The sequence below is a fragment of the Malus domestica genome, chromosome 13 (genome assembly GCF_042453785.1).
Source record: "Malus domestica chromosome 13, GDT2T_hap1".
Classification (NCBI taxonomy): domain Eukaryota; kingdom Viridiplantae; phylum Streptophyta; class Magnoliopsida; order Rosales; family Rosaceae; genus Malus; species Malus domestica.
Window position 1 is genome coordinate 44,469,334 of NC_091673.1, and position 8,167 is coordinate 44,477,500.

Genomic DNA, 8,167 nt, shown 5'->3' on the forward strand with positions numbered 1-8,167 from the left:
TTTAGCAGATAAACATGCTACTGATCGAGTATATGATGTGGGTAATTTGGTATTCTTGAAATTGTCACCTTGGAGAGGTGTAGTACGGTTTGGAAAGAAAGGTAAGCTAAGTCCTAGGTACATAGGACCTTATGAGATCACTGAAAGGATTGGTGAAGTTGCTTACAGATTGGAGTTGCCTCTGGACTTATCTAAGGTACATAATGTATTTCATGTCTCGATGCTTCGACATTATGTTTTAGATCCTTCACATGTGATTCCTCCTTAACCTTTGGAGATTAATCCGGATTTGACGTATGATGAGGAACCAGTGACTATCTTGGATTGGAAAGGCAAGGTTCTAAGGAATAAGACAGTGAGCTTGGTAAAAGTATTGTGGAGGAACCACTCAGTGGAAGAAGCTACTTGAGAGATGGAAGATCGAATGAGAAAGATGTATCCAAGGTTGTTTTATGAGTATTAAGTGGATTGATTGGTTGTATGAATTTCGAGGGCGAAATTCTAAAAGGAGGGTAGATTGTCACAGCCCGTCCCGAGATTTTCATCTGGAAATGTGAAATGACAGAATTACCCTCGAACGTTATTTGGGGTGTGACTTACGTTTGATTTAATTTCGGGATCTTTGGAACCAATTAGAACTTAGATTCTTCTTAGTTTTGATTGGTGGCTTTTTGGACCACACAACTCCCTATCACTCTCTCTCTCCTATTCTGTGTCTCTCTTTTCCCTCTCAGTATCTTTCTCCTTTTGAACCGTAGGGACACACTCACCATCGAGCCTCCAAGCACGGATCGAAGATTTTGAAGGCACCATTGTGCTCGTGAGGACCCTACGAACTCACCCATACCCATTTCAAGTAAGAAACCTTTCGATTTCACGTTGAAAACTTGAGGTCCGATTTGAGTACTGTTGATGCACAAAATCAGCGAGGACTTTGGTACAACAGAAAGTGTCAGGTTTGTGACCTTCGCTTGGTTGCTTCGATCACTAGTGAAGATAAGTACGTAAATGAATAGGGACAGGGAAGCAAACACAAGATGTAAGTGGTTCACCCAGATCGGCTACGTCCACGGAGTAGAGGAGTTCTCATTAATTGTGAAGGGTTTACACAAATACATATGTTCAAGCTCTCATTTTGTGAGTTCTAGTGAATAGTTTAGTACAAAATGACATTAGAGATTATTGTGGGAGAATGATCCCTATTTATAGAAGAAAGTTTCTAGTTTTGTTCTAACATTGACACGTGTCGTGTTGTGATTGGCTTCTGATGTTGACACGTGTCGAGCTGTGATTGGCTTCTGATGTCGACATGTGTCGCATTGTGATTGGCCTCCTGGTTGAAGGGAAGCTCTTCTGGGTCCTTGAGGGTATAACGTTGACCGGTGCTCAGTAGTTTCGAGATTGGTCAAGTATGGTACAAACAAGTACTATTCATGAACTTTGTAATGGTTGGTTTTGAGGACAATTCAAGCTCACATTGAGCTTTAGGAGGTTCTCATGAAGCTTGGGGACGTTCGTTTGAAGGTTTTGGACGTCGGGATCACAAGGTTCGAAGGTGGCCGATTTTGGTGAAATTTCCCGATGTGATTTCGAAGGATTTGGAAGTTTTTAAAGGTATAGCCTTCTTACTCTCGTAATTTGTGAAGTTTTGGTGAAAATTTCATGGAAAATGGTTGAGAATCGAGCGAGAAAAAGAAGATTACAGGTTTGCCCAATTTCCAGTGCCGGCGAGTTTTTCCAGCGTCTAGAGGTTACGACCGGCGTGCAGCATTGAAATTTTTTTATAAAAATACCTCGACGTCCGTGACATCGAGTAGGTCACTGTGGTATATTCATATACCCAATTTGAGCATCGTATGAGAAGTTATTACGTATTGTCGGTTATGTGCTTGAAATAACGTTTTTATAGTTGTTTCGCATATAGGTGATACCTATCCCAAGGACGAGCACATTCAAGGACATTATAGGGGTTACCACCCTTCAACATACCAGTGAGTGGACAGTATTTTCTGTATTTACCTATATACTATTGATTTTTCCCAGAAATTGAATTTAAATGAAAGTATGTTTTAAAATGCCATGCATACATTATATGAATTGATAATTGTTGCATATATATGTTAAATGGTGTTGTGGACGCACAGGTGAGTATCAGGTGAGTTTTATGTTAATCATGTGATTTATTGTGATGTGAATTGTATTGAAAGCTCAAACCTGCACCCTTGGTGTTATTGCTTATATTATTCACCCCGCACCACACGCTCACCTTGATTCCAAGTAGGTGCATGTCGTACAGACCATTAGAGGGTTCCAACATGTCGTACAGACCATGAGAGGTGGTTCCGACTTGTAGGTGACTTTAGATCATTATACAGCTGTTTATGGGAGAAGCACTAGATCGTATTGTTACACGTTTCTTATCATACAGACTACTTCAGGTAGTTCCGATTTATGTGCAGAGTAGCGCCGTACAGGTCACTGTGATGACTCCGGTTGGTTGGATATTGAGCTATAAAATTAACCGTACAAGACCAACTGCAGGGTCTCCAGTTGATTCATAATTTCACATGTTATATTGATGCATTCTTATTCTGTTGTTGACGTTTATAGTATGGCATACTTTCTGGTGATTGATAAAGATTGGTGATTTGAGATATTTGAAGAATTATATGCATATTATGTTATTTTCTAGAAAAGTATACAGGTTTTACAGCGAGGGGTTAGAAATGTTATAAAATGAAATGTTTTCGAAAAGCTTGTTTTACTGAACTACTCAATCTTGTTTTGTGCCCCTCCAAGTTCTAGATAGCAGCGTTGGTGGCGCACGAGGATTCCCACGGCATTCTAATAGACTCCTTAAATGTAGGACTCACCTGCGGGTGTTGTAATTGTAGTTATAGTCCTACTTGACTACACCTAGTACTTATGCTCTGAACATGTGTGTTTCACACTTCAACTCACTCTAGTATGCTAGTTGGATTATTATTGCTAGTAGTTGGTTTTTATTCCTTCATAATTCTTTTATCTTTTGCTTCCGCATCGCACTTTTGGTTACGTCATGCTCACGTGACGGCCAACACGCCTTGATTCTAGGATCGGGGTGTGTCTAGTTTGATCCCAATGCAAAAAGTGGCAGCCAAGAACACAAATTGTAATTCAGTTAAGTAAAACGCTAGAGCATTCGACTCATCATAACCAATCCAACTTATTTTATGTAATGAATTATTAACAAGTACTCAACCTTATTGATAGTCAAATCTCCCTAACACATGTAATATCTATGGCATCTAGACTATTACATATATCCTAATATGCAGCCATCCATGGCATCTGGAATAGTTTAACATAATGAAACTCATTACGATAAGTGGTAATTTATATAAAGACTACACAAATCCTAGAATATGGCCTCTACTACTAGGTAATTTACGGTATCTATTTGCAAGAAGCTATCACTCAAGTTGAAAACATGGATCTGCATAACTTGCATCACATTAACTAAGTAAAAGTCAAGATGGTAGCTAATCACCAAGACTAAAACCAAGCATATAAGCACAACAAACGATGCTAAATGAAATCGAAAACTTGAAATAATTTACATGAGAATATAAGCATTCATAGTCATGGCTATTTCGTAGCCCTAGCTAAGGAAAATTAGTTCCAAAACATAATCGAAAATATTTTTGAATTAATCAAATTAAAAGAAAACTTAGTTTAGAAAAGCCTGAAAAAATATTGCTTTGCCGCTGCCTTCTTTCCTCCGCCTCTGCTTCCAGAAAAATTGATCAGTTCTCTTTTCTTTTAGTCGGATTCCCACTTCTCCTTCCTTTTCCGTAACAGACAAACGTTTTAAAACCCATGAATTGACAAGAATGAATAAAGAGAAACGGAAGAAACTTCAACTCCTTCTCATTGATATCTCACTAACATAACCCCTAGCCTCATAACTATGAGTCAATTCACTGCATTAGCAACCCTCATTAATTTGTCTCTTCAATGATCTGCTAAGTGTTGATTGGCAATCACATCTCCCAAATGGACTACCACCAAATTGGTTAAGACCCTCAAACTGGAATTTGATCTAGGATGTTGGGTTTCCATCTCTTTTTGAATTTGATCAACCTAAGCCCCTTGCTTTGCTGCAATTGTATGTGGCGGGTTGCTAAAAAAAAATTGGGTTAGGCCTTTCTTTCCTTTGTCGGTGTAAATGAGATGATAAGGCCAGCCTTTGTGCAATTGAATAAATCACGTGCAAGGCATGTCTTCCACATTTTGTTGACTTGTCAAACCTCCTTTTAGACTTTAAAAACAATATGATCCCTACACAAAAATTCAACCAAATAAGCTACTGTCTAATTTTTAAAGGAATGACCTGCATAAGATTTGGATGAGCAAAAAGAAATGTAATTAAAAATAACCCCACTCGTGATTATAACTGAAAACCAATTTCAACTTAAAAAAAATGATAAACACACTTTAAGTCAATCCACTTACTGAACAAAACCAAATTCCAACTACTTCACTTGAATTGAACTTAAAAGAATTGAATTCATATTTTTCTCAAAACCACGTAATTTCCTTCATTTTGAACAAACAAAACACAAGAAAATGTGGGTTTCGAAGTAAAATATGCGCTCATCAGATTCCTACTCAAATTTTTATGCATCATGGCCAGAGCATCAAAATCCTATGTGGGAATGTTTTCAATTGCCTTTTGAACAACCACCCCAAAGGAAATTTGCAAAAAGAAAGATAAAGTCCAGCCACCCCAAAGGGGAAAATGACAAAGAAAAGGAAATTTGCAAAAGGAAAGATAAAGTTCAGTTGTGATTCATAATCCAAAACGGAATTACATGGGGTTTGTATATAGCCCACACATTCACTACAAACTCTGGAAAAGTTCAGTCATGGTAAAATTGTAACAGGGCACGCCCCTTAGAACGAGCTTGTCCTCAGGCGACAAACTCTGGAAAACAGGTCAGGATTAAATTCAAATCATCCCAAGTTGCATCGGCGAGGAGTTCATCGATTATGGGAACCGAAAAACAATCCTTGATGGTGATCAAATTGACCATGCGATAGTCAACACAAAAACGCCAGGAGGCTTCACCCTTGGCCACTAACAGAGCGGGCGACGAGAAAGGGCTAAGGCTGGGCGGATGATGCCTGTGGCCAACATCATGTCAACCTCCCATTTGAGCTCCGCCTTTTGGGCATGCCCATAATGGTATGGCCGTACATTAACGGGACCGGTGCCTGGGAGGAAGGGAATCCGATGATTGATATCCCGGTGAGGTGGCAACAATGACCGAAGATTGAAACAGGTCATCATAGTGATGTAGCACGGCCTCCCCCTGCCCATACCGATTTTATGTGGATGCTTGGTTCTTAAGGTAAATGACTCAACAATGCTAGTGGTCTTCTTTATCTAGCCTTAAGTTTCCTTCATCTCCGTGTGCTAGTTTCCTCTTCCTCTGGTCATGAAGTCAGCAGCTAACCTAGTCTTGTATGAAAGAAGTATCTTTGATAAAATAAAAAAAAAAAGTAGAATTTTACCAACATGGAGAAGTATCTTTGATATAAAATAATAATAATAAATAATAATAATAAATAATAATAAAAATAGAAACATAATTTTACCAAAGTCAAGTATGGTAAATTATACTCCAAAGTTCTCGCAAGTGCATCTCATTACTCGTAATCAGGTCATAAGTAATTTGAACCCAGAATTCACACAACATAACATCTTTCATATACTTTTTTCACACAAAAGTATATGAAAGTTTTGGTTCAAAGTGTTGAAAAGATTGAAATGTGGTATAAGGTGGAGGAAGCTGGTTAGGTATTAAAAAAAAATATAAAAATTTTTGTTTTTTGTTTTTTGTATTTTTAAACAATTTTTAATAATTTTTAATAATTTTTATTGAGTTAATTAATCTGAACCGTTAGATTTGAGAAAACATTGAGATCAAACAACCCAAAATTGGATGTGCTATAATGAGTAGAATTTTACCAAGTCAAGTGGGGTATAGGCGTGGAGAATCAGAAGAGTGGAAAAAGAAAAATCATTAGAGGTAGGCAGTTTTACAATAATGTCCTTGAAGATTTAATGTGTTGGTTCGTTTGATGAGGGTACTTTTTTCCATTACCCATTCCGCCTTGACTGAGCGTTGATTGATCCCTTGACACAAGGGGACGAAGTTTGTCGAGGATTAAATCAAAGGAAAACTAATAAAAATGGTTTGAAAACTTTGAATTTTAACGATAAGGATAAAATAAAAGGTAAAGTTGTTAAAAGTTAATGCTTTACTTAAACTGATTCTGTGTAAGAGGGCTGACTGTTGCCTTTATCAGTCGACCCATTCTCTTTATCAGTCGACCCAATTACTTCAGTCGGCTTATGTATTGAGCCATATATATCAGGAATATCTGAATGAAAATGTCATATCTCTGTTTTAAGAAAAAGCATCAGCCCTCTGTTTCCAAAGCTCTCTGCACTATGTTTCTTTGATTTTCAATCTTTATCATTTTATTCGAGTGCAGATACGCCGGGTAGGAGCCGAGCCGCACCGCTAGGCATGAAAACACATACGAAGGCAACAGGTACGACCGAATAGTTCAACGGCTACCGAGAAGCTTCGTCGACGCCGCACGAACTCGCTTTCGACATGCAACGTGGGTTGGGAAGGACCTAACACATAGCACCAACCCCTTATCTATGCACGCCTAGAACAAGCACGAACTTTGTTTTCGAACCCCTCTTGACCGTCAAACGAGGGACAAGCTTCTTCACCACCGCCGCACGAACTCGCACTCAAACATGCTAGTGCACTGCGAGGGCCCTTTCGGACCACACTGAGCCGAACCGACACTAGCATTGCCAAGAACAAGCCCGAGCATTGCTGATTACAAAGCTCCGCAACAGGGACAACCGAAAGAGAGGGACAAACTTCTTCATCGCCGCCGCGAAGACAAATCTTCGACATGCTAGTGAACTGGGCGAGCCCTTCGGAAAACAAACGTCCATGGACTGCATTGCCGTGCGCCCACTAACACGCCTAGGAGAAGCCTGCGCATTGGTTCATCCAAAGCCGAACCCTCCCTAATATCCAACAATCCGAGGGCAACCGAGGGTTGAAAACATGCATGTCGAAAAAAACACCCGCTCCCAAGCAAAAGAAAACAAACCCAACCCAAAAGTTTAAAGAGAAAACATTTTTCCCAACCCGCTATTTTTCGAAACGTTTTTTCCACCCCGCTTAAAACCATTTTGTCCCCCTTTTAATTTTGAAAACGAAAACATTTTTGTTTTGTTTGAAAACATTTCAAAACATTTCAAAACATTTGAAAAAATTTAAAAAAAAAAAAAAAAAAATTTAAAAACGCACCCATGGTGGCGGCGGCGGCGGAGGGGGACCGCCACCGTCGCCGTCACCATGGGCGGGAATGTCCCAAACCCGACACATCATATATACCGAGGCAACACGTGATGATGTGCGGGAATGTCATCCCTAGACCGATGGTGCAGCCTGCATGCCATGCTTGGGATTTTTGACATGCAGGGAGCACCACCCCCCTATATAGCATATTATGCTGTTATGGCACTGCCAGGAGGAGACATCAGTTTTCGCGAGGAGTCATATTGGGCCATGAAAAATTCATGGCTTGGAATTTGAACGAGATCTTTTGCAGGGATGTACATATAGATGCAAGGGATTTTCAGAAAAAAATTCAGACTTTTTTGAGCATGGCAAGTATTTTATTTTATTTTTTGAAGTCGGGAAATTGGAAAAATCGTAAAAAACAATCGGTGCGAGATTTTTCAAATCCGTAAGTTTAAGGACCTTCTAAAAATCATATACTAACTATATGGTGCGGATTGTGCGGGGAAATTATCAATAAAAATGGGACTTGACATTGTTTGAAGATTTTCGACGCGTTTCGACATGCCTGCTGTGCAATTTGGCATTGTCAGAGTGGGCGCTAGCCTCGCTTGCTGTCGACAGGAAGCGAGGCTAGTGGCGAGGCTAGCAGCGAGTTTTTTGAGTGCCAAGATGCGAGGCTTGGCATGTCATTGGCATGCCATGGTCGGCATTTGACATGCCAATGTCGACATTTTGCGAGGCTTGGCATGTCATTGGCATGCCATGGTCGACATTTTCCGAGT